This window comes from Phoenix dactylifera, chromosome 3 (assembly GCF_009389715.1).
Source record: "Phoenix dactylifera cultivar Barhee BC4 chromosome 3, palm_55x_up_171113_PBpolish2nd_filt_p, whole genome shotgun sequence".
Classification (NCBI taxonomy): Eukaryota; Viridiplantae; Streptophyta; class Magnoliopsida; order Arecales; family Arecaceae; genus Phoenix; species Phoenix dactylifera.
Window position 1 is genome coordinate 15,102,801 of NC_052394.1, and position 27,765 is coordinate 15,130,565.

A 27,765-nucleotide genomic window follows, 5' to 3' on the forward strand; every position below is an offset into this window, starting at 1 on the left:
AGCATCCTGGGCTATGGTCCGAAATAAGTAATATCAGTATCGGGGCTATTATAGATCACAACTTTTATTAGTTATGCATGCCCTCGCCGAAAATACTAAGGTCAAAAAAGACTTAGGCACATAGATTGATCCTCCTCTTTTGAGTAGAAGCCAATAAGATTTGATCGGAGAGGTTTCACATTAACTAATAAAAAAAGATGCCATGTAGGTTTATTAGTCCTTCTCTCAATAGCTCAAGCTTTTAGGCTATGAGTACGTGACACTAGGCACATTCTCATTAGTGCCACGTATCTTGGTGTTTGCAATTCGAACTTTATTTTTTTGTCTTTTTTTCTAATGCACTGCTAATATTTATCTTGTTTCTAAATGGAAATGAGCATTTTTGAAATGTTTTTGGTGCTAAATAATGTGAATTTGCGCAAAGCTTTGAACAACCAATATTGATGCAATTTTTGTTCCAATTGTTATTGCCATTATTTGGATTCGTTACACTAAAAAATTGATAACTTGAAAATAAAAGTATCTACTTTTGCAATTGACCAAGAATAAAAGAACATTGTTCTAATATATTTTTTCAATGAAAAATGTAAAAATAAATAGTTTCCACGAGGGAAAGATTGGAACATTTAAAAAGTTCTGTTGATGATATTATAAGATTGATCTTGCAATACCAATTTATTAGATTATCAATAAATCATCTCACCTCCTAAAATAATTGGTGACGTTGGCCATTCCCCATTTTCTCATTAATCCCTCTTGCAACAAGAAAACATGATTGCCGTACATATGCATTAGCATGATATATTTCTTTTCATATTTCTTTATACCTAGTAAAAAACTAGCTTGATCAAACTAATAAAAATAATTAAAGATCTTCACAATTGTATAATATCTGGTAAGAGAATAGTTATCTCATGCTGAAGCACGAGTCAATCATTTTTGAAAATATATTCAGCTCTCATAAAATATATTAAAACTAGCTACAACTAACAAAAAAAAAAAACAGAGAGAGAGAGATAACAAAATACGAGTAATACCCGATATCCTTGAGATGTTGCTCAAAGCTTTACGATTGACCAAACAAACTTTTAATAAATCGAGATCTACATCATTATCAAGGACAAAAATAATTCTTCCTCTTTTGAAAATTAAAGATAATAAATTTGATGATATGGCATTAGAGACCTCTCTTTTCGTCTTTCTCTATCACATATGTTATAATAATTAAAAAAAGTTATAATGAGGCATTAGATACTTGATATTTTCAAGTTGTTTTGATTCAAATGCCCTTTTTTGAGTAAAGTGCATGCTCTAAAACTTAATTATTTAAGCTAACTTCTGTTCGGCAAAAGAATTAAAAATTAATCAAATGATATGACACAGCACAAAAAGAGAATGTTCAGTTCGCATATTATAAACCTAATAGGATATTGATCCTTCGTAGATACAATTTTTCTCTTTTTCCAAATATTTTTTAATTATAATATAATAACATATTAAATTATAATAAATAGATGGCTTTAATAGCTAAATTTTTGTTGCACAATAAGCAATAAACTTTAATGATGGCTGAGCAAAAACTTCCATTAAATATCTAAATCAACATAGTAATATCAATTTAGATAAGTATAATACTTATCCATTTTAATTAGATAAATCACAAGTTTCAATTACACTAATATTAATTATATAAGTATAATTGCTACTTTTATAATGAATACTTAATATTGATGAAGTAACATACTATATTATCTATCGCTTATATTCACTTATCGTCAAGAAAACAAACAATGTAATACTCCTTGTAACAAAAATCTATTAAGAATTAGTGACTATAAACCTATCTTCCTCTTGTATTAGCTATAAGAGTAAATAACAATTATTATTTACTATAAAATTTATTTTTTATTAATTTTATATTTAAAATTATCATTGTAATGGCTATTATAATAATACTAAATAATAAAAAGTGATGCAAATAAAAATAATGGTTGTTATTGACATTAAAACTAATTACTACAATACTAAAAAATGTGTTATAAGGGATTATTTAACAAAGATAAGAAATTTATTTATCAAAATTGAAGGCATTTTGACTTTATAAACTTATTAAGAGTAAAAAAAAATTTGAAGAATATGATGAGTTCTCATTAAGAGTAGGAAGTTTGATGAATGAGTATAAGCATTCTAAATATCTAGCTATATTAAATAAGAGTCATGTTTATTATCAAAAATAAAGAACCATATTAATGATATCATTGTTATGCTCAAATATAAAGAGTTGTATTAAATAAGGATCCTACCTTGATGTTATTAATATGTGTGTACAATGTGGAGAATGGATAACTCAGCACAAGTTGAGTCATTTTAGTTACATGTAATAGATCTGTACTCTAAATTTGGACATAGATACGGACGTTGACTAAATTTGACTTCAGACCCAGCTAATAACCTATGTGGACTAGCCGCACCGATCCATTGTGGTTGACCACGAGTTAGTCGTGCTATTTATGATTGGATTAGAATGGATTTAAACCCTTAACCTGATGAGGACGTCGGGGCTTAAGCGAGAGAGTATGTGAGGACTCGTGTGAGCATATGTTTAGTCCTATATTAGTTATTTGCTAGATAGATCTTGAATACTTCTACATGATCAACGAATCCAAATAATACTAGTTAGCCATTTTGGTTGAGATTCTGAGTTGTTGAAGGCTCAAACTATTGTCACTTCTATCCATAATTGAATGAGGTCCTCCTACAGGTTATTTGATAGTGATGTTTATGACTATAAATTTTTGTAGCTATGCAACTTATTTGTACATGCAAATTGCTTCCAAAAAGACGGGTCATAACTCCTATTAAAAATAATAATAAAAATAAAATAAAGTAAAATAAAATAAAATTGAGTATAGCATACATGTTTTGTTCATGTGTCACTTAAAACTAAAACGGTACTAAATTTAAAAGAGAAGATATTACTGTTTGCAAGAAGATTTGAGATCCTACATGAGGAACTTTCTTTCATAATTGTTATTATATATTTCAAAATCACCATAGAAAATATATTCCAAGTTTAAAATATTTCTATATTTAAAGTTAAACAGTGATTCACAACAATCAATAGTTATTAGTTATTATATATAATTACTAAAAAAAATCTTGAATCCTTTGCATCTTAGTAAATAGCAATGGTTGTGTTGAATAGAACAGCTTATTTAACCAATTTTAACTAGAGTCAAAATCATAACCGTCGGTCTCGTATAATTTTCTGATAATCCACATGGATAACCGGTTGACAACAAGTTAATTGTTATTCAAATTCTTAGGGATCAGAAATAGAAAATTAAGTTTCTCCGGACTGGGTGAAAATAGAAAAAAGAAATCTCAGTGATGAGCTGGCTCCGGAAGCGCGTTTTTGACTCGGTCCAAATTCGACACCGACCTGGAAAGCACAAACTGACCCACTCCCACCGCCTTTAGAAACGCCTACCCGATCTGACCGTCGCTTCCTTCTAATCCGTTCAATCTCTGCCGTTCCTCTTTCCCCACCTTGTCTATAAATAGCGGACCACTCCAGCTTTCCACAGTCCGTCTGGCGCGCGACGCGCCATTGGTGGTCGTTCGGCTGTTCTTTCACTGCGTTTCTCCTTCTTTGTTGGAGTAATTTCTCTTCGATTTTGTTTTTTTTATTTAGGGAAATATTTCTTGAAGATTTGCAGTAATTAGGGTAGCAAATTTTTGGAAGATCGCTTGAAGATTTGCGGTGGTTAGGTATTTTTCTGTGACATGGTCTTAGGGTTTACAGAATTAGAATCTGTTTGTTCTTCGAGACTTAGTCGATTTGAGGATTGAATCCGGTTTTTCGTGATTTAGGTTTCCTCTTTTCAAAAGGAATTTATGTGGTTCAGGTATCTTATGAAACTGGAAGTGCTTCTTCGTTAATCTACAGGAATCAGCGGTGATGTGTTTTAATTGGATTCGGAGTGCTGCCAATCCGACAGTATGAGTTCCGGATTTCCTTGTATTTGGTTGAAGAACTGTTGCAGGATTATGAGCTTTTAGTGTTTTTTTCAATATATCATGGTCAGTTTGAAAGCATCGCGGCAGCATTATTTTGTAGCTAGATGATGGTTTCTGGTGTTTATAATACCGATAGTTCTTGATCCCGATTCAATGTTACTTCAGGTTTCATACTCGATGTCACCAGAGAGGCATGATTTAGAGGTCGGAATTCAGATTGACTTCAGGGGGTTTCTCTATTACATGGATATGATGAATATATTATTGTGCAGGGAACGACGACTTCTGATGTTTCATGGTTCTTGATTCTTGATGATTGCTTTAGGTTCCATCATGAGAGGGATGCCCTTGTTATCGAATTCAAACAAAAGAGATGATGTAGAGGCAGGGGTTCTGATTGCTTCTTTTCGAGGGGGTACCTTTTCCTTTCAAGTATTATCGTTTGTCGTATATTGTGATTTGAATAATTGGTTCGATTCTGAGAAGCAAGATGTGATCAGAGCGATGATTTTTTTTAACCTCCTATTTTTTATGGAATCCTTTTGTTTGGTTGCAGTTGTATCGTTGAAGTGTCAAATTGCACTGATCCTTTTACCTAATCGGAGCTATCATATACTGGTTTGATAGAATGATAAATTCCATTTCCTTTGCATGTTGTCACTTCACATGTCAAGCATTGTGGCAACATGATATTTCTATCGAGGCTTCTCAGAATCTACTCTTCCTGCTGCTTATTTGGTTGTTACTTGAGGTTATATTGCTGACTGGTTTAGCTTGGTTTACCGGAATACCAAGTCATTACTTAATGGACATGCAGAGGCCGGAGAACATTGGATCTCATATGGGATTTCCTCACCAATTCATATTTTGATTATAGTGTAATTTCATCATTTTGATCAGTCAGGGTTATTGACAAAATAATTTAGTGCATTTGCTTTTCATGATCCAGAGCATTTAGAGTTAGAGTTGCAATCTTACGCTGCAAATAGAAGTAAAAGATGTCCTAGTCTTTTGGTTGTTTGTGTTGTTGAGTGTGGTTATTACTGCTGTTGTTACTGTAGCATTTGGAAGGATGTGGTGGACATCATCTTCGCAGGGCTGGGTCATTTGATGCCTCCCTAGATACAAGGTACTTCAAGGTTTTAATTATTGGTTAGGAGGACTAATTTTTTCCTTGTATATTGATTTTGTAGGACTCTCGTCCACCCTCCAAGTGCATTCACAGTTCGTCTTCATTCTTGGGTGCTATTATTGGCTCATCTTTTTGATTCATTAGGTGCTTTGTGCTCTCGTGTTTCCTATAGTCCCTCCAAACAAGTTTTGGTTTGTCGGTGATAAATTTGATATACTGCATCTCCTACTGTACTTCCGATGGTGATCCCTTTTATATTGAGTGCTTATCTAGGTCTGGCATAATCTTGATTTCCTGTTGCATTAGTAACCTGGGGATTCTCTCATTTGTTTGACCAGCACTGTGAGTTCTCAATATGCTATGGCTGCATTGGAGTATATTTGTATTTTCATGAGTGGTTTTCTCCCTTTGATTATTGAATTGATCGTACTATTTTTTTCCCCTTATGCTTTTAGTTCATGTCTTTCTTAGTTTGTTATTTGTGATGTTGCAGAAGAGCTTTTGCAACATGGGACAATCTTGCTGAAGAGTATCTTGGTCTGATAATTGAAGAAAGTTTAGAGGAAATGGAGTGTAATGCTATGATTTTTTTTTAATGAATAGAGTTTCTAATCCATGATAGTGGAGTTCATTATGCTAGCTTTTTTGTGCAGTAGCTGTTCATGTGGAACCATGAAGGTTAATTTATTATTTGTGCTGTTGCAGATTAGCTTGTGTTGCAGGATACAATTTTGCCCCATATTTGCCAATATGGAAGGGTTCACCCTTATTTATATCATAGTTAGTATTTGATGCCTTTATGCTCCTAATTACCTTTTTTTTCTCAATTGGGGTTTCTTTTGGGTTAGTATCTTAGCAATTTGGGTTAGTATTTTAGAAATCTTTTTATTTGCTTCACCAGAACCTTGATTTGATCAGTGAAGGCAATACTAGAGGATTAGGGTTAAGAAAGGATTTTTCATGACAAGGGTTCCTGACTTCCACTGATAATCTTGGGGTTACAGCATGTGGGGCATGAAAGTGATGATCTCGATAAGTGGATCTGCTTTTTATATGCTGTATCGAGTTTCATATCTGTGTTCCAGAAATGTCATTTGTGTTATTAATGACCTGGTGATATTCTCTCATTTGTTTGACCAGAACCATCGGCTCTCAAGATAGCTTGGGGGATTGGATCATGATATGCTTTTTTGATGGAGGGTGTTCCTCAACCTTTATTATAGAATTGTTAATATTTCTATTTTTTTCTCAAACTTAAAGTTCACGTCATAGGTTTGTTATTTCTGATGTCGCAGAAGAGCTTGTACAACATCAGGTGATCTTGCTCAAGGGCATCTTTACCTAATAATGGAAGACAGTTCGAAGGAAATGGATCATAGTGTTATGATTTTTTATTAAGGGGGTTTCTCATCTTTGATAGTGGAGGTATTATATTACTTTTTCCTATACTAGCTGTTGATGGGGAATGGTGAAAGTTACTATATGGTTTGTGTTGTGGCAGTAACTTCTGCTGCAGGTTGTGATTTTGCCTATGTAGAAGGGTTTGTCCATATTTATAGTTGGCCATTTTCAAGATTAATTTATAATTTGTCAATCTTTGTTTTAAGCACTGAAAGTATGATTAACTGGGATTAAGAAAGGGTTTTCCATGATGGTGCTTACTTGCTTTCACAAATTCTTTAGGAGTCAAGCATGTTGGAAATAACACATACTATGTTGGTAAGTGGTTTTGCTGCTGATATGCTGTATCAAGTTTCTTAGTTTCATCTATTTTCCACGATCTCATTCATCCCTGTTGCATTAGTGACCTGGTGAGCTTCTCCCATTTGTTTGACTTCCTTGAGCGCTCGAGACATTTTTGGGTGGATGAGAGAAGGTATGTTTCTTTTTTATGTAGGGGGTTCTTCAACCTCATTAGCGTTGCAGAAGAGCTTGTGCATTTGGGGCATTCTTGCTCAAAGGTACTATTGATCTGATAATGAAAAATAATTTGGAGGAATGAAATGATTAAGTGGGTTTGTCATCTTTGATAGTGGAGTTAATATTTCTCCTGCACTAGCTGTTCAAACTGTGGAGTTAATTTATTATTTGTTCTGTTGCAGGGTTTGTGCTGTAAATTACAAATTTACCGTTCTGGAAGGGTTTGTTTCTAATATCATAGTTCTTATTTATATACCTTTGTGTTCCTAAGTTCCATTTGCAATCTTAATTTAGAATCTGTCAATCTTTATTCTTTGTACCGAGGTTTGAAAGCATCACACAAGCATTATTTTGCAGCCTGATTAGTGGTGTCGGGATGTTTTAAAAAAGATGTTCCTGATGCCAATTCAATGTTACTTTAGATTCCATCTTACGGTGTTGGACAAGATAGGCATGATTCAGAGGCTGAAATTCAAGTTGAAGATTTGCGGTAATTAAGGAATTTTTTGCGACTTGGTTTTTAGGGTTCGCAGAATTATGAGCTGTTTGTTCTTATTTGAGGATTTGACGATTGAATCTGGTCTCTTGTGATTTAGTTTCCTTTTTTTCCTAAAAAAGAATCCAAGTGGTTCAGGTTTCTTTCTTCTGGTATTGGGGGTGCTCCATCGTTAATCTGCAGGAATTAGCTGTGGTGTATTCTGATTGGATTTTTGAGTATCAGCAATCTGTCAGTCCGAGTTCAGATTTACTTCATGATTTTCTTGTATTCGGTTGAAGCACTGGTGCTGGGGTTACGAGTTTTCAGTATTTGTATTAATAATATTTTCAGTGTGAAATCATCATGGAAGCAGTTTCTATGTTTCGGAGAATGTTCATGATTCTAAGTCGGTGTTATTTTGGTTTCCATATTCTGATGTTGGACATCAGAGGCATGATTTAGAGGCCGGAAGTTCTTATGAAGGGGGTTTCTATATTACATGGTGGTTTGAAACATGATGAAAATATTATTGTGCAGTGTGACAGTGATTTCTAATTTTGATGCTTAATCTAATCATGGTTTTTGATTCTTGATGGTTTCTCTAGGTTCCAATTTTTGAGAAGGCTGCCCTTGTTTTCCAAGTAATTCAACTCAAAAGAGATGATGTTAAAGCAGGCGTCCGCATTGGTATTGTTTTGAAGGGGGTTTCTTTTCCTTTGATTATTTCATTTTGTTCAGATAATGTGATTTGATCAATTGGTTTGATTCAGAGAAGCAATATGTGATCAGTGAGATGATTTTTTCCACTTCTTGTGTTTGTTGAAATCCTTCTATTTGGTTGCGGTAGGATTTGTTGTGGCAACAAATGGCACTACCTGATCAGAGCTATCATATACTGTTTGCAAGCACTGTGGCGACATGATAGTTTCTTCTGATCTTTAGTCATCTTCTGTGGCTTCTTAGGATATATTTCCTCTGCTCTTTATTCCGTTGTTACTCCAGGTTATACTGCTCAATTCACCTCGTTTTACCAGTGTCAAGTGATTACTTAATGATGGATTTATGAAATATGATGCAGAGGCTGGAATTCAAGATTGGGTTTCTCATGTACTCTAATTATGTGATCATTTAGGATCAACTGACGAATTAATTGTGTTCGCTTTTCATGATTCAGAGCATTTAGAGGAGCAATTATGAAGCTATAAATGTCTTATTCATTTGTTCGTTTGTGTTATTGAGTGTTTGCTGCTTTTGCTGTAGTATTGTAAGGATCTGATGAATATCATGTTCGAACGGGTTGGAGTTGTTGGATGGCTCCAGAGATACAAGGTATTTCAGGTTCTGTTTATCTATTATATGGGACTCATACACCATCTCTTTCACCATTCTTGTTCCTACTCAGTCTATTGGACGACTGCTTAGAGCAAAAAACAGAGATGATTTGCTGACAGGGCGACTACTTTGGTACTTGAAATTATTCATATTTTGCGGGCTAGATGTGCATTATTATTGTGTTTTTTTGTCGTATTTGCAAGAGCTTGAGCTTGGCAATTGCTGAGGGCCGGAAAATCAGGGCCATTTCTTCCTTTAGATGTCATTTGCTTCCTCCTTTATCCTAATTGTTTGCTGTTATTCGATGACTAGGGTCCTGTCTGAGATAACCTGCTCTTGGCTTTTTGGTTGGTTCTCCGAAAGTCCTGGTTGTGTACTTGTCCCTATATTTGCTCGTACTCTATACTTGTCTTGGCTGAATTCAAGATTGGGTTTCTCAAGTACTCTAATCATCTGATCATTTAGGATCAACTGACGAATTGATTGTGTTCGCTTTTCATGATTCAGAGCATTTAGAGGAGCAATTATGAAGCTATAAATGTCTTATTCATTTGTTCATTTGTGTTATTGAGTGTTTGCTGCTTTTGCTGTAGTATTTGTAAGGATATAATGAACATCATGTTCGACGGGTTGGAGTTGTTGGAAGGCTCCAGAGATACAATGTATTTCATGTTCTGATTATCTATTATATGGGACTCATCCACCATCTCTTTCACCATTCTTGTTGCTAATCAGTCCACTGGTCAACTGCTTTGAGCAAAAAAGCAGAGATGATTTGCTGAGAGAGCGACTACTTTGGTACTTCAAATTATTCATATTCCGTGGGTAAGATGTGAACTATTGTTGTGTTTTTTTTGTCGTATTTTCAAGAGCTTGAGCTTGGCAATTGCTGAGGGCCAGAAAATCAGGGTTATTTCTTCCTTTAGATATCATTTGCTTCCTCCTTTATCCTAATTGTTTGCTGTTATTCAATGATTAGGGTCCTGTCTGAGATAACCTGCTCTTGGCTTTTTGGTTGGTTCTCCGAAAGTCTTGGTTGTGTACTTGTCCCTATATTTGCTCGTATGGTAAATATAAAGTTTACGAATTTTTATTTCTTTTTTTTAATTGCAAATTCGTTGCATCTAGTCATGACCATGTTCATAACGAGCTAATGGTAGTGGTTTGCAGGTTGATCTTATAGTCTGTTGACGTTGCTTCTTCCAGTTGATAGCTTTGGGAGTAGTAAGATCTCAATTTTTGGTTGTAGTTCACCTGTTACTCAACATTTCATCAATTTTGTCCACCATAAGGCCCATCACATCTGTTGTTTTTGTTATCAGATTTCCTCTTGTGGAGATGCTATACTTGGTATATGTTTAATAGCATCATCAACTGCCAATCTTAATCTATGGTAACTCCTTCAAGGTTCTTTATAATCACTTTTCTTATCGTACATATATGTCTTGTTTTCACTGTTATCTAGTATTTGAGGGATGTTTGTATTTCAGTTGGTTTGTGGAATTATTCCTCCATCTAATCATGCCCTCATTTTAACAGCTTATGCGATTACCCGAACTTTCAGTTGTAGCTGTTTGGCAAATTTTAATTCTTTGACCTGTGCGAGGAGTAATGTGAAACATTAATTTATTATCTCTGTTGAAGGGCTGGTAGTGTTTGAAATAGTCTTGCTTAAGGGATCTAGGGACCCACTAAGTTAAACCATTCTTTATATTTGCGGCTATTGTTTATTAAACATTGTCTTCTTTATTGCCTTTTGTTGAATCTGCTTTATAATTAGTTAGTTCATGTTTTGGATTCGGTCAAATCCGGAGAATTCTGATTTGGTTTGTTTTTAAGGAGCTTTATTATCTTCTAATACGCTATCTCTGGTCATTTTTTCATATCTGACAGATTGTAGGATTCAGTACATCCTGGGTGCGTTTTGAATGACACTGTCGATTAGTGATTTTGTAGCTTTTACATGTAATTGAGGTATCTGTGGGTTAAATTTGTTTTAAGGTGCCAATAATTTCTTTTGGTTAGTGGTTTAATTGTTTTCTCCAGTTCGTTTCACCAGTACCCTGATTCGGTCATTTGACATATGGGGAATTGGACTGTTGTTGATGTGATAAGGTTAAGCTGTTATATTTGTTGCTTTTGCAGATCTTATGTTATGGGAAGCAATTTGCATTACTGTTTATATTGTGGCTATTGTTTATTGACTTCTGTCTTCTTAATTGACTGTTTATCAATGCTGGTTCAACACGAAATAAGAGAATGTGTTCCTTAGGGATCAAGGCAACTTCTGTAAAGTTATCCTGGAACCAGTTTCATTTTCATGTAGGCCCTAATGTTTGACTCCTTGTAGTGCTGGTGCGTCTTGGAAACTAAATGAATCCAGCAGGACTTAATTCTCGATGCACATTTGTTCAAATTCTGTAAAATTCTGGACTCAGTTACTTGTAAACAGTCTCATTTTCATTGTTTAGGCCCTAGTCTCTGACTCCATGGGAGTCCTACTTGGTGCATGTTGGAAACAAAATGAATCCAACAGTGGATAAATGAGTTAATATTTGATGCACATTATTCTAATTTCATCTTTGTTCCATACTGTTAATCATATGTGTTGGGTTATTAGCTTATTGATTCTTACATTTGTTTCACTAGAACCAGTGAAGGCAATTTGTAGGGTTTCCTCACTATTTGGTTTTATTAATTTTTCTCTAACCATGTTGTTTATAAGGTTAATTATTTCTGTTATTGCAGAAGAGCTTGTGCTGTAAGAGAACATCTAGGTGATGGACAAGGTTGCTAATTAAAATACTTGCAGCTGATTTGCTGTATCAAGTTTCTTAGTTTCATCTGTGTTCCAAAATCTCATTCATTCCTATTGCATTGATGTTTTCCTCTCATTTGTTTGACCAGTAACTTGAATGTTTAATGTAGTCTGGGTGAATTGGAGTATGATACGCTTTTTCATTCATGGAGTTCCTCAACCTAGACTTAGAATTGGTTTTATTAATTTTTCTCCTTACACCTAGAGTTCATGTGATAGGTCAGTTTGTACTTCCGCTATTGCAGAAGATCTTGGGCATCATGGGATAATCTTGCTTATGGGTATCTTGATATGAAAAGTTTGTTGTACTAGCCTTTCCCTACAGTAGCTGTTCATGTGGAATCATGAAAGTTAATTTATTATTTGTTCTGTTGCAGATGATTTTGTGCTGTGAGACAGAGTTTTGCCCATATGGAAGGGTTTGTCCTTGTTTATGTTGTACTTATTGTTTGATACCTTTATGTTCCTGATTACCCTTTTTTTTTCACTAGTTGGTTTTATTCCTTTGGGTTGATATTTTAATATTTCTTTCTATTTGCTTCACCAGAATATTGTTTTGATCAGGAAGGCAATATGGAGACTCACTTCTGTTGGGAACAAGATGGATGCTATGTTGATAAGTTGTTTTGCGGGTGATATGCTGTACTAAGTTTCATATCTATGTTCCAAAGTCTTATTAAACCTCTCATTCATTCCTGTGGTTCTAGTAACCTTGTGACTTCCTCTCATTTGTTTGACCAGTACCAAGGTTTTAAATACTGGTGGGACAGTGGGGACCTTGAGTGCTCAAGACAGTCTGGGTGGATTGGAGCATGATATGTATTTTTCATGGAGGGGGCTCCTCAACCTTGATTGTAGAACTTGTTCTACTACGTTTTTTTTACTCTTATGCTTAGAGTACTTGTTTAGTATGTTATTTCCGATGTTGCAGAAGATCTTGTGCGGCATTTGACAATCTTGCTCAAGGGCATCTTGATCTGATGATGGAAGACAATTTGCAGGAATTGAAATATAGTGATATGATTTTTATGAAGGAGGTTTCTCATCTTTGATACTGGAGTTATACAATTTCTCTTATACTAGCTGTTCAAGGGAAAGCGTGTATTTTTAATTTATTCTTTGTGCTGTTCAGCTGTAGGTCACGAATTTGCCCTAAGGGTTTGTTCTCACATAACCTACCTTTCCTTCTTTGATACTGATACCTTTATGTTCCTGATTACCCTTTTTTTTCACTAGTTGGTTTTATTCCTTTGGGTTGATATCTTAATAATTCTTTCTATTTGCTTCACCAGAATATTGTTTTGATCAGGAAGGCAATATGGAGACTCACTTCTGTTGGGAACAAGATGGATGCTATGTTGATAAGTTGTTTTGCAGCTGATATGCTGTACTAAGTTTCACATCTATGTTCCAAAGTCTTATTAAACCTCATTCATTCCTGTTGTTCCAGTAACCTTGTGACTTCCTCTCATTTGTTTGACCAGTACCAAGGTTTTAAATACCGGTGGGACGGTGGGGACCTCGAGTGCTCAAGACAGTCTGGGTGGATTGGAGCATGATATGTATTTTTCATGGAGGGGTTCCTCAACCTTGATTGTAGAACTTGTTCTACTACATTTTTTTTACTCTTATGCTTTGATACTTGTTTAGTATGTTATTTCGGATGTTGCAGAAGAGCTTGTGCGACATTTGACAATGTCGCTCAAGGGCATCTTGATCTGATGATGGAAGACAGTTTGGAGGAATTGGAATATAATGATATGATTTTTATGAAGGGGGTTTCTCATCTTTGATACTGGAGTTATACATTTTCTCTTATATTAGCTGTTCAAGGGAAAGTGTGTATTGTTAATTTATTCTTTGTGCTGTTCAGCTGTAGGTCACGAATTTGCCCTAAGGGTTTGTTCTCACAGAACCTACCTTTCCTTCATAATTTTTGAAGAATAGAGAGGAGAATGGTATCTCATGGCCTTTCCTCTCTTTTTTGGTCAAATGTTGCCTCAAATGGACTTAAACCACTCCGAACCGAGCAAAACCTAATGGTTCCGCTTGGTTTAGTTTGAGCTGGTTCACAATGGTTTCCTAATCAAGAGGCCAAATTGACTTGGTTTCTCACCAGTTCGAGATGCCCCGAATTGGGTAGTTCGGGTCAGTTTCGCATAATCTTGATTTCTTGGTTAATCTCATGCAGTTTATCATTTTGTGATTGATGTTGGCAGTTGTTTCATGATTTCCTGTTGCATTAGTAACCTGGGGATTCTCTCATTTGTTTGACCAGCACTGTGAGTTCTCAATATGCTATGGCTGCATTGGAGTATATTTGTTTTTTCATGAGGGGTTTCCTCCCTTTGATTATTGAATTGATCGTAGTATTTTTTTTTCCCCTTATGCTTTTAGTTCATGTCTTTCTTAGTTTGTTATTTGTGATGTTGCAGAAGAGCTTTTGCAACATGGGACAATCTTGCTGAAGGGTATCTTGGTCTGATAATTGAAGAAAGTTTAGAGGAAATGGAGTGTAATGCTGTGATTTTTTTTTAATGAATAGAATTTCTAATCCATGTTCGGGGAGCTCATTATGCTAGCTTTTTTGTGCAGTAGCTGTTCATGTGGAACCATGAAGGTTAATTTATTATTTGTGCTGTTGCAGATTAGCTTGTGCTGCAGGATACAATTTTTCCCCATATTTGCCAATATGGAAGGGTTCACCCTTATTTATATCATAGTTAGTATTTGATGCCTTTATGTTCCTAATTACCTTTTTTTTAATAGGTGTTTCTTTTGATTAGTATCTTAGCAATTTGGGTTAGTATTTTAGAAATCTTTTTATTTGCTTCACCAGAACCTTGATTTGATCAGTGAAGGCAATACTAGAGGATTAGGGTTAAGAAAGGATTTTTCATGACGAGGTTCCTAACTTCCACTGATAATCTAGGGGTCACAGCATGTGGGGCATGACAGTGAAGATATCGATAAGTGGATCTGCTTTTTATATGCTGTATCGAGTTTCATATCTATGTTCCAGAAATGTCATTTGTGTTATTAATGACCTGGTGATGTTCTCTCATTTGTTTGACCAGAACCATCGGTTCTCAAGATAGCTTGGGGGATTGGATCATGATATGCTCTTTTGATGGAGGGTGTTCCTCAACCTTTATTATAGAATCGATAATATTTCTATTTTTTTCTCGAACTTAAAGTTCACGTCATAGGTTTGTTATTTCTGATGTCGCAGAAGAGCTTGTACAACATCAGGCGATCTTGCTCAAGGGCATCTTTACCTGATAATGGAAGACAGTTCGAAGGAAATGGATCATAGTGATATGATTTTTTATTAAGGGGGTTTCTCATCTTTGATAGTGGAGGTATTATACTACTTTTTCCTATACTAGCTGTTTATGGGGAATGGTGAAAGTTACTATATGGTTTGTGCTGTGGCGGTAACTTCTGCTGCAGGTTATGATTTTGCCCATGTAGAAGGGTTTGTCCATATTTATAGTTGGCCATTTTCAAGATTAATTTATAATTTGTCAATCTTTGTTCTAAACACTGAAAGTATGATTAACTGGGATTAAGAAAGTGTTTTCCATGATGGTGCTTTCTTGCTTCCACAAATTCTTTAGGAGTCCAGCATGTTGGAAATAACACATTACTATGTTGGGTTTGCAGCTGATATGCTATATCAAGTTTCTTAGTTTCATCTATTTTCCACGATCTCATTCATCCCTGTTGCATTAGTGACCTGGTTAGCTTCTCCCATTTGTTTGACTTCCTTGAGCGCACGAGACATTTTGGGGGGATGAGAGAAGGTATGTTTTGTTTTTTATGTAGGGGGTTCTTCAACCTCATGAGCGTTGCAGAAGAGCTTGTGCATTTGGGGCATTCTTGCTCAAAGGTACTCTTGATCTGATAATGGAAAATAGTTTGGAGGAATGAAATGATAAAGGGGGTTTGTCATCTTTGATAGCGGAGTTAATATTTCTATTCTTTCCTGCACTACCTGTTCAAACTGTGGAGGTTAATTTATTATTTGTTCTGTTGCCGAGTTTGTGCTGTAGATTACAAATTTGCCCTTCTGAAAAGGTCTGTTTCTAATATCATAGTTCTTATTTATATACCTTTGTGTTCCTAATTTCCATTTGCAATCTTAATTTAGAATCTGTGAAACTTTATTCTCAGTACCGAGGTTTTTGTTTTGTGTTATTATCTTAGCAACCCTGTTATTTGCTTTTCAGAGCACCTCATTTTGATCAGCGAAGGCAACATGGGGGAGTTATTAAGAAAGAAATTTTCTTGATCCACTTTGAAGAGAAGGGTTTGCATCTTTCAGTTTATGTTGTGAGGGTTAGGTCCACAAGATACCACAGCTTTTGGTGTTATATGATTCACCTCTGAGTAATGAGTTAGTAGTTCAATCCTTTTTGATTCTTATCTTCCTAGTAAACGGGCGTCCAGGGCGATAGGTTGTTTTACATATGAATTTGATTGTGCTATGTTTCTCGCTCTATCTACAGTGTTACATTACAGAGTTGAAGAATAATTTATTAGTATTTCCATCACAGAATGGATTCTGTTTTGGGTGACATTTCGGGCTTACCACCCATTTAGACCTGTTCGTTCAGCCGAGCAAACTAGGGAGATGTCAAACCAAATTCCTTGTCTGAAATGGCAACGTTAGTGAGCTGGTTAAAATGCATGGAGTGAGTGTGAAAAGCTTCATGAGGCAGAGGGAGAATGACATAAGTCTTTCGCTGTTGAGGTGCAGTTCTAATGTAATGAGGGATTTCCAATCGGAGATTGTAGAAAGACGGTAAGGGCTACCCATTAGTACCGTGTACGTAGTTGTTAAGATGAAGCTTCGTTTGGTGTTGATTCTAGACTAGACTGGAAATAACCCGATGAAACTGACCTGCTTTCCTTTTCTTCATTGCTTGTTTATCAAGGATGCGGCATATGGGATGCACATTATTTTTTGATGAGGAAGGACTCGGACTTTTTGATCTTGTTGGTAACAGCCGCACTGAAGGGAAAACGCAAACATGGAACATGGGTGGGGAAACATTGATGGTCTGACACACCTCATGCATTGAGATATTAAGGGAGTTGGTGTTATATAGTAAAATAGATAATGGGATTATTGATGGTTTTTGTATACTATAGGCTATGGAGGTAAGTAGATTTTGGATTTGGTTATCTTTGATGATCCTTTTTTTTATTTCATAGTGTTGAAGCTATCTTCTAGCTCGTATTCATCTTCATGCAGTGCCAGTTCTTTAGGAGCGAAAGCATATGATATGGAGGCTATTTTGTTAAGTGGCTTTGTAGCTGATATCTCTTGGTTCAAGAATATCACTCATTCTTATTGATCTAGTAACCTGGTGATCATCTCTCATTTCATTGACCCGCTTCTTGATCGTTATAGGATGTACGCACAAATTGGAGTATGATATGACCTTTTTCACTGGCGTTGTCCTCAGCCTTGATTGTAGAATCAGTTATAGTCATTTTCCCTGATACTTAGAGTTTGTGTGATAAGATAACTTGTTATTTCTGTTGTTGCAGAAAAGCTTGTGCAACAGGGAAACAATCATTCTCAGGGTATCTTGATCTTGAAGACTATATGAAAGACTGGAGTGTAATGTTGTTATTTTATATTAAGAGGGTTCGCTTTGGGAGTTTGCGATATTTTTTTTCCTACACAAACTATTCACATGGAAGATTGATTTGTGCTTATGTTGCAGCATGCAATTTTTCCAAGGCGAAGAGCAGAGTTTGTCCTTTAAATCCTAGTCATTGTTTACGTGCATTTGTGTACCTAATAATCACCTTTTTCCATTATTAGCTTGTGTTCTCTTAATGTATCTGGTCCCTTGGTATATTTTGGAAAATGCTGGATTATGATTTGTAATGGGCTTCATTTTTTTCCTGTTGGATTTGCACTATATTGCTTGTCTTGATAATCATGAAACTATATTTCGTAGGCTATGGCGTGTCTTAGAACTGATATAATAGTAGCTGCTACCCTTATTCTGGGCCTGTTTTTTTCATACTTGTTCCAATTACTTAAATATTTTGTTATCTTTGGCAATCCTGTCATTTGCCTTACCAGAAAAGTGATTTGATCAGTGAAGGCAGAATGGAGCAGTCCAAGTAAAGCGGTGATTTTTCATGCATTGGTGTGTATGGGAATTGATATATATTCTGCTACTGCTGAGTGACTTAGTAGCTGTTACATTTTAGCTGCTATTGCTGAGTGAGTGAGTAACTTTTGATATGGGTCAGTATTTCTCTCTTTTGCTTCACCAGAAATTTGATTTGATCAGTGAAGCCACCATGGGGGAATCCAAGGAATGAAGCAACTGTTGATGATGGCGGTAGTCAAGGTTCGCCGTACCGGTACCGAACCCCGTACCGGTGCCGCACTAGTATAGGCGTACCGAGTGTCGGTACGGTACCGTACGCTCGGTACCGACCGTACCGACATTGGTGTACCGATACCAGTACCCATCGGTACGGGTACGGTACGCTCGGTACCGACTGGTACCGACCGGTACAGCGAACCTTGGCGGTAGTACTATAGGTGACATTTCAGCCGATGAATGGAAGGGGCTCACTGGCTTATGCGATTTCATTATATTTTAATTATTTACATTACTGTTGGCTTCTTAATTTCATTATCAGATAAAGATTATTGATGGTTTTACTCTATTGTTGCTTGCAAGTGGATGTAGATTTCTAGAAGATTTGCATTTAATAAGGTAGTGAGTTTCTTGAAGATTTGCAGTAGTCTTTTTGACTTGGCAATCGAATCTGGTTTCATGTGACTTTTTTCTTTTTGAAAAGAATTCCAGTGGATTGAGTTTTTTTTTTTGGTTGGATCTGGGAGTGCTCTTTTGTTAATCTACACGTATTTGTTGCAATGTATTTTAATCGCTTTTGAATATTTCCAATCCGACAGTATGAGTTCAGACTTGCTTATGATTTTCCTGCTGCCAGTATTACAGTTTTTGGTATTCATTTTAATATTTCTATTTTTAGTTTGAAAGCATCACACAAGCATTATTTTGCAGCCTGATTAGTGGTTTCTGGATGTCTCAAAAGAGATGTTCCTGATGCCAATTCAATGTTCCTATAGATTCCATCTTACAGTGTTGGACAAGATAGGCATGATTCAGAGGATGAATTTAAGTTAAAGATTTGCAGTAATTAAGGAATTTTTTGCGACTTGGTTTTTAGGGTTCGCAGAATTTTGAGCTGTTTGTTCTTGTTTGAGGATTTGACGATTGAATCTGGTCTCTTGTGGTTTAGTTTCCTTTTTTTCCTAAAAAAGAATCCAAGTGGTTCAGGTTTCTTTCTTCTGGTATTGGGGGTGCTCCATCGTTAATCTGCAGGAATCAGCTGTGGTGTATTCTGATTGGATTTTTGAGTATCGCCAATCTGACAGTCCGAGTTCAGATTTACTTCATGATTTTCTTGCATTCGGTTGAAGCACTGGTGCTGGGGTTACAAGTTTTCAGTATTTGTTTTAATAATATTTTCAGTGTGAAATCATCATGGAAGCAGTTTCTATGTTTCGGAGAATGTTCCTGATTCTAAGTCGGTGTTATTTTGGTTTCCATATTCTGATGTTGGACATCAGAGGCATGATTTAGAGGCCGGAAGTTCTTGTGAAGGGGGTTTCTTTATTACATGGTGGTTTGATTAGTTGGTTTGAAACATGATGAAAATATTATTGTGCAGTGTGACAGTGATTTCTAATTTTGATGCTTAATCTAATCATGGTTTTTGATTCTTGATGGTTTCTCTAGGTTCCAATTTTTGAGAAGGCTGCCCTTGTTTTCCAAGTAATTCAACTCAAAGAGATGATGTTAAAGCAGGTGTCCACATTGGTTTTGTTTTGAAGGGGGTTTCTTTTCCTTTGATTATTTTCATTTTGTTCAGATAATGAGATTTGATCAATTGGTTTGATTCAGAGAAGCAATATGTGATCAGTGAGATGATTTTTTCCACTTCTTGTGTTTGTTGAAATCCTTCTGTCTGGTTGCGGTAGGATTTGTTGTGGCAACAAATTGCACTACCTGATCAGAGCTATCATATACTGTTGGCAAGCACTGTGGGGACATAATAGTTTCTTCTGATCTTTAGTCATCTTCTGTGGCTTCTTAGGATATATTTCCTCTGCTCTTTATTCCGTTGTTACTTCAGGTTATACTGCTCAATTCACCTCGTTTTACCAGTATCAAACTGACGAATTGATTGTGTTCGCTTTTCATGATTCAGAGCATTTAGAGGAGCAATTATGAAGCTATAAATGTCTTATTCATTTGTTCGTTTGTGTTATTGGGTCTTTGCTGCTTTTGCTGTAGTACTTGTAAGGATATAATGAACATCATGTTCGACGGGTTGGAGTTGTTGGATGGCTCCAGAGATACAAGGTATTTCAGGTTCTGATTATCTATTATATGGGACTCATCCACCATCTTTTTCACCATTCTTGTTGCTACTCAGTCTACTGGCCGACTGCGTAGAGCAAAAAGCAGAGATGATTTGCTGACAGAGCGACTGCTCTGGTACATGAAATTATTCATATTCTGTGGGCTAGATGTGAATTATTATTGTGTTTTTTTTGTCATATTTGCAAGAGCTTGAGCTTGGCAATTGCTGAGGGCCTGAAAATCAAGGTTATTTCTTCCTTTAGATATCATTTGCTTCCTCCTTTATCCTAATTGTTTGCTGTTATTCAATGACTAGGGTCTTGTCTGAGATAACCTGCTCTTGGCTTTTTGGTTGGTTCTCTGAAAGTCTTGGTTGTGTACTTGTACCTATATTTGCTCGTGTGGTAAATAGAAAGTTTGCGAATTTTTATTTCTTTTTTTTTTTATTTGCAAATTCGTTGCATCTAGTCATGACCATGTTCATAACAAGCTAATGGTAGTGGTTTGCAGGTTGATCTTATGGTCTGTTGATGTTGCTTCTTCCAGTTGATAGCTTTGGGATTAGTAAGATCTCACTTTTTGGTTGTAGTTCACCTATTACTCAACATTTCATGAATTTTATCCACCATAAGGCCCATCACATCTGTTGTTTTTGCTATCAGATTTCCTCTTATGGAGATGCTATACTTGGTATATGTTTAATAACATCATCAACTGCCAATCTTAATCTATGGTAACTCCTTCAAGGTTCTTTATAATCACTTTTCTTATAATACAGTTATGTCTTGTTTTCACTGTTATCTAGTATTTGAGGGATGTTTGTATTTCAGTTGGTTTGTGGAATTATTCCTCCATCTAATCATGCCCTCATTTTAACAGCTTATGGGATTACCCGAACTTTCAGTTGTAGCTGTTTGGCAAATTTTAATTCTTTGACCTGTGCGAGGAGTAATGTGAAACATTAATTTATTATCTCTGTTGAAGGGCTTGTAGTGTTTGAAATAGTCTTGCTTAAGGGATCTAGGGACCCACTTAGTTAAGCCATTCTTTATATTTGTGGCTATTGTTTATGAAACATTGTCTTCCTTATTGCCTTTTGTTGAATCTGCTTTATAATTAGTTAGTTCATGTTTTGGATTCGGTCAAATCCGGAGAATTCTGATTTGGTTTGTTTTTAATGAGCTTTATTATCTTCTAATACGCTATCTCTGGTCATCTTTTCATCTCTGACAGATTGTAGGATACAGTACATCCTGGTGCGTGTTGAATGACACTGTCGATTAGTGATCTTGTAGCTTTTACATGTAATTGAGGTATCTGTGGGTTAAATTTGTTTTAAGGTGCCAATAATTCCTTTTGGTTAGTGGTTTAATTGTTTTCTCCAGTTCGTTTCACCAGTACCCTGATTCGGTCATTTGAGATATGGGAATTGGACTGTTGTTGATGTGATAATTTAAGCTGTTATATTTGTTGCTTTTGCAGATCTTATGTTATGGGAAGCAATTTGCCTTACTGTTTATATTGTGGCTATTGTTTGTTGACTTCTGTCTTCTTATTTGACTGTTTATCAATGCTGGTTCAACACGAAATAAGAGAATATATTCCTTATTGATCAAGGCAAATTCTGTAAAATTATCCTGTAACCAATTTCATTTTCATGTAGGCCCTAATGTTTGACTCCTTGTAGTGCTGGTGCATCTTGGAAACAAAATGAATCCAGCAGGACTTAATTCTCGATGCACATTTGTTCAAATTCTGTAAAAGTCTGGATTCAGTTACTTGTAAACAGTCACATTTTCATGGTTTAGGCCCTAGTCTCCCACTCCATGGGAGTCCTACTTGGTGCATGTTGGAAACAAAATGAATCCAACAGTGGATATATGAGTTAATATTTGATGCACATTATTCTAATTTCATCTTTATTCCATACTGTTAATCATATGTGTTGGGTTATTAGCTTATTGATTCTTACAGTTGTTTCACTAGAACCAGTGAATTGCTAATTAAAATACTTGCAACTGATTTGCTGTATCAAGTTTCTTAGTTTCATCTGTGTTCCAAAATTTCATTCATTCCTATTGCATTGATGTTTTCCTCTCATTTGTTTGACCAGTAACTTGAATGCTTAATGTAGTCTGGGTGAATTGGAGTATGATATGCTTTTTCATTCATGGAGTTCCTCAACCTAGACTTAGAATTGGTTTTATTAATTTTTCTTCTTACACGTAGAGTTCATGTGATAGGTCAGTTTGTACTTCCGCTGTTGCAGAAGATCTTGGGCATCATGGGATAATCTTGCTTATGGGTACCTTGATATGAAAAGTTTGTTGTACTAGCTTTTCCCTACAGTAGATGTTCATGTGGAATCATGAAAGTAAATTTATTATTTGTTCTGTTGCAGATGAGCTTGTGCTGTAAGACAGAGTTTTGCCCATATGGAAGAGTTTGTCCTTGTTTATGTTGTACTTATTGTTTGATACCTTTATGGTCCTGATTACCCTTTTTTTTTCACTAGTTGGTTTTATTCCTTTGGGTTGATATCTTAATAATTCTTTCTATTTGCTTCGCCAAAATATTGTTTTGATCAGGAAGGCAATATGGAGGCTCAATTCTGTTGGGAACAAGATGGATGCTATGTTGATAAGTTGTTTTGCAGCTGATATGCTGTACTATGTTTCATATCTATGTTCCAAGTCTTATTAAACCTCTCATTCATTCCTGTTGTTCCAGTAACCTTGTGACTTCCTCTCATTTGTTTGACCATCACCAAGGTTTTAAATACCAGTGGGACAGTGGGGACCTTGAGTGCTCAAGACAGTCTGGGTGGATTGGAGCATGATATGTATTTTTCATGGAGGAGGTTCCTTAACCTTGATTGTAGAACTTGTTCTACTCCATTTTTTTTACTCTTATGCTTAGTGTACTTGTTTAGTATGTTATTTCTGATGTTGCAGAAGAGCTTGTGCGGCATTTGACAATCTTGCTCAAGGGCATCTTGATCTGATGATGGAAGACAGTTTGGAGGAATTGGAATATAATAATATGATTTTTATGAAGGGGGTTTCTCATCTTTGATACTGGAGTTATACAATTTCTCTTATACTAGCTGTTCAAGGGAAAGTGTGTATTTTAATTTATTCTTTGTGCTGTTCAGCTGTAGGTCACGAATTTGTCCTATGGGTTTGTTCTCACAGAACCTACCTTTCCTTCACAATTTTTGAAGAATAGAGAGGAGAATGGTTTCTCATGGCCTTTCCCCTCTTTTTTGGTCACATGTTGCCTCAAATGGACTTAAACCACTCCGAATCGAGCAAAACCAAACGGTTCCGCTTGGTTTTGTTCGAGCTGGTTCAGAATGGTTTCCCAATCAAGAAGCCAAATTGACTTGGTTTCTCACCAGTTCGAGATGCCCCGAATTGGGTAGTTCGGGTCAGCTTGGCAGACCATGGTTTCAACAAAACCTTGATTTGATCAGTGAAGGCAATATGGAGGAATTGTGTGAGGAAATGTTTTTTCACGATGATTGCTTATTTATAGTTGAATTATTGTATTAATTGTATGCTCTCCAATATAGTGGGTTATATGAAAGGATTAAAGAATAATAATCTACTATATGTGCTGTCACGGTTTTACATGTCATTTTGGATGAAGGGAAGGGGGTCCATTAGGTACACCATTCATTTGCTGTAGTAGTCATTTTATGGACTGTTAACTTTTTTAATTGTTTTCTTATCAATATTGAGAATGTTGATGGTTTTGGTATACTGTAGGCTGTGGATATGCTTAGATTATGGATTTGATTATCTTTGGTGAGCTTCATTTTTATGTCCCGTAGGGCAGGCAATCTTTTGGCTTTGTCTTCTATCTGCATGCAACACCTACTTTAGGAGTCAAAAACATATTGGAGAACATATGGCTGCTATGTTGATAAGTGGATTTTTGGCTGATATATGTGTTGTTTCTTTGTTTCATCCTTGTTCCAAAATCTTATATATTCTTGGTGGGTCTTATTTGTCTGACCAGTATCTGTGGGCTGTTGATGTTCATTGAAAATTGATTTGGTATCATTGATGAGATTCATTCTGATTCACCATTGGGTTTAGATTATTTCTTGTTGCCTCCATGCCGTACGGGTTCTGAGTGTTGAAGCACTTTGGGAATGGTATGGATGCTGTGTCGATAAGTGGATTTGTAGCTGATATTCTGTATTGAGTTTGGTTCTGTTATGTTCCAAAATTTCAATTATTGCTGTTGGACTTTTCTCATTTCTTTGATGAGGACCTTGATCACTCAAATAACATAGATGAATTGAAGTATGAATTGTTTTTTTTTTTGGTGCACATGAATGGGTTTCCTCAACCTTTACTGTAAGATTGGTTGTACACTTGTACTAGTTTTTTCCTGAAAGTAACATTCATGTGATAGGTAACTGTGAATTCTGTTGTTGAATGAGAGCTTGTGCAACAGGGGACTATCTTGCTGAAGGGTATCCTGATCCAGGAATTGAGGACCTTATGGAGAATTGGAGTTCAGTGATGTGATTTTTCTAATCGTTATGTTTGACAGTGGATTTTGTTATGCTAATTTTTCCTTATACTAGCTGTTAATATGGAAGATCAATTTATCATTTCTGCTGTTGCAGACATGCTTGCGTTTTATGGCTCAATTTTCCCAAGGCGGAAGAGTGTCCTTTATATTGTGGTTATTGTTTATATATGTTTATGTTTCTTATTGCCTTTCTCAGTACTAATTTGTAATTCGTCAATTGTACTGCAGATTTTGATTAGTGCTGAAGTGCGATTTGCAATGGGTTCTATTTTCTTCCTGTTGGGCTTGGGTATAATTTGGCTCTTGTCTCACTCACTATGCCTTGCTGTTTGGTGTATCATGGAAGCGATATAAATTCAGTTGTCGATAAATGACATAGTAGCTGTTATGCTGCCAGGGTCTATTTTCTTCATCTTTGTTTGAAATACCCAAATTTTACTTGTGGGTTAGTATCCGCTTTATAAGAACCTTGATTTCATCAGTGAATGTCATACTCGGAACTGGAGTGAAGAAATGAACTTCTATTAAGCCTTTGTTTTATTTTCTTGATTAACTTTTATCAATGTAATTTTGTAATTTGTTATTGGTCCCTCAAGTTTTGGAACTTGGGAAATTTTGAAAAATCCTAGATTTCATCATGTGTGATTGGCGTTTTTCTTTTTTTTTCATGGATTTGGTTTATATTTTGATTCTAATGTTTGTTCCTATGCTGCTCTTCTGTGGAGTGATTGATCATAACCCTATTTGATTTTGATGAGCTCAAAGCATCTGAGTATATCTCTTGTTTACTAATGAATTCAATTGAGTGTTTCAGTGAAAATCTTGTCTAAAGTGTTTCTAGACTTGGTTCATAATATTTTGAATAAGTTAAGAAGTCAGTTTGAACCAAAGTCTGAGACTCGAGTCGACTCCAGAGTATTACGAGTCGACTCCAAGCGTATCAGAATCACTGGCACGGGCTCGAGTCGACTCCGGATCATTACGAGTCGAATCCGACTGAGAACAGACAGACGAGCAGAAAGCATCAACTCAAAACCTGTCAGCGAGTCGACTCCTGAAGTGCGCGAGTCGACTCCGATGTTTACCGAGTCGACTCCGGAGTAGTATGAGTCGACTCCAAGAAGCTACAGACAGAAAAGTCAGAGAGCGTTTTTTCGACCCTGAGATTCGAGTCGACTCCTGTGGAACGCGAGTCGACTCCGATGGTTGGCAGGTCGACTCCAAAGAAAGTGAGAGTCGACTCTCAGTGGTACACAAGGCAAAAAGTCAGAGAGGAGTTTTCGGACTCTGAGATTCGAGTCGACTCCCGCAATACGCGAGTCGACTCCAAGACAGCGCGACCCAAAAAGACAGAAGATCAATTTGTTGTCTCTGAGAGCCGAGTCGACTCCCAGACAGCTCGAGTCGACCCCAAGGCAGCGCTACACCAAAAAGGCAGAAGGCCATGTTTCGGAAACTGAGAGCCGAGTCGACTCCAGAACAGTCCGAGTCGACTCCAAGACTGGACGAGCCAAAAGACAGAAGATCGGGAGTTCGGGCTCTGAGCGCCGAGTCGACTCCCAGGACTGTCGAGTCGACTCGAGCGGACCAAATTGAAAAGTTCATCTACGGATTTCATGTGAGGAGCCGACTCCGAAAATGCCAAGTCAGCTCCAGAAGTTGGCGAGTCGACTCCGGGTCAAGACGAGTCGACTCCCAGTCGAAGAAGCTACTTTAATTCAAATCCGGAACAGTTGCCGAGTCGACTCCAGAAAAGCATGAGTCGACTCCCGCTACAGCCGAGTCGACTCCTGATCGCGCGAGTCGACTCCGACCCCAACGGACACATTGTCAGGTTGTGCAGAGTGTGCAGAACGGGCAGAAAAAGGTGTCTAACGGCTAGTTTCCGTGGGGGATGGCTTAAATAGCCACAGAGGACTGTAGCAAGGCAGAGAACTACCATTCCATTCAAAAAGATCAAGCATTCATTCTCTGCAAGTGGTTTTTCAACGAAAAGAGGGAAGAGCGCCATTAACTCCTTCCAACCACATCTTCCCAACATTGAAAGAGATCTCCTCCTGCCTTCAAGTCGTCCAGAATTTCAAGAGGAGACCCGAAGTTCAAGAAGCCCTTTCTCTTCTCTAACTTAAACGCGTTTGAGGGCTCTTAACTTTGCTTTTATTAATATTGCTGTATATTTGCTTTTGAGAAGCTCTGTTTTTCTGTTTGTCCTCATTATTAGCATATTGTCTTAGCTTGGTTCAATCGGGGGATTGAATCAAGGGTGTAGAGGTTGGTTGGTGAGCCGAGTGTAAAACCAACGTGTAAGGGTTCGATTGTGATCCCGGGAAAACAATCGGGGTTGGTTCTAGTCGGTGAGCCTGGGAAAACCGACCGAATTCGTTGTGAGCTCGTAAAACAACAAGTTTGGTTGTGAGCTTGGAAAACAACCGACTGTAATCCAGGGGGTTATAGTGAATTCCCAAGTGAGACTTGGGGAGTGGACGTAGGAGCAAGGGTTAGCTCCGAACCACTATAAAAACCTTGTGTTTGTGATTGTTTGTTCCTTTCTCTTACTCTCATCTCACTCACAGCACATAGCAACTAACTAATCATCTTGCTAAAGTCTTAATTAGTCTTCCACAAATATTTTAGTTGCAAATTATTTTAAAAACCCAATTCACCCCCTCCCTCTTGGGTTGTCTATCTGGGCAACATCTTCTTTGTTGGCTTGTAGGTATTGGTATGTCTGAATCGATATGTATTTTGCTGTGGAAAGTGACTTTGTATCTGTTACAATTTGTCAGGTCTTTTTATTTTTCCCCTCAGCTTCAGTGCAAAGTCTGAATCATCTCTCTGTTGGCAACTAGGATTTCCTCCTGTTTGTCTAACCTAAACCTTCATTTGATCGGTGGAGACAAATGTGAAGGAACTGAAGAAATGAATTCTGGAAAGGGATCTGTCACATTTTGGTAGTTGAGTTGTAATTTCTTTTTTTCCCTGTTTTCAAGGTGTATTTAGTAATATATTGTTTGCATTGTTGCAGAATAGATTGTTATTCATGGGAAAATCCGGCTTAAGTGAAAGGGTTTACTTAATTACATTG

The 27,765-nt window shown here is 36.6% G+C and overlaps 4 long non-coding RNA genes across 4 annotated transcripts; 2 read left to right on the forward strand and 2 right to left on the reverse strand.

Annotated features, from left to right (window-relative positions):
- Window positions 1-6,757: 6,757 nt before the first annotated feature.
- LOC120110256 lies at window positions 6,758-20,572 on the reverse strand. Its single transcript, XR_005511096.1, has 2 exons — window positions 20,520-20,572; window positions 6,758-9,265 (listed from the first exon to the last, which is right to left on the reverse strand). It is a non-coding gene; the product is annotated as an uncharacterized LOC120110256 (long non-coding RNA).
- Window positions 13,606-17,605, forward strand: LOC120110254. The gene is made up of 2 exons (XR_005511094.1): window positions 13,606-16,507; window positions 16,641-17,605. It is a non-coding gene; the product is annotated as an uncharacterized LOC120110254 (long non-coding RNA).
- On the forward strand, window positions 18,207-25,288 carry LOC103706296. Its single transcript, XR_003385577.2, has 5 exons — window positions 18,207-20,536; window positions 20,643-20,696; window positions 20,795-20,865; window positions 22,376-22,437; window positions 22,534-25,288. It is a non-coding gene; the product is annotated as an uncharacterized LOC103706296 (long non-coding RNA).
- LOC120110255 lies at window positions 24,965-27,551 on the reverse strand. Its single transcript, XR_005511095.1, has 2 exons — window positions 27,376-27,551; window positions 24,965-25,392 (listed from the first exon to the last, which is right to left on the reverse strand). It is a non-coding gene; the product is annotated as an uncharacterized LOC120110255 (long non-coding RNA).
- Window positions 27,552-27,765: the final 214 nt, after the last annotated feature.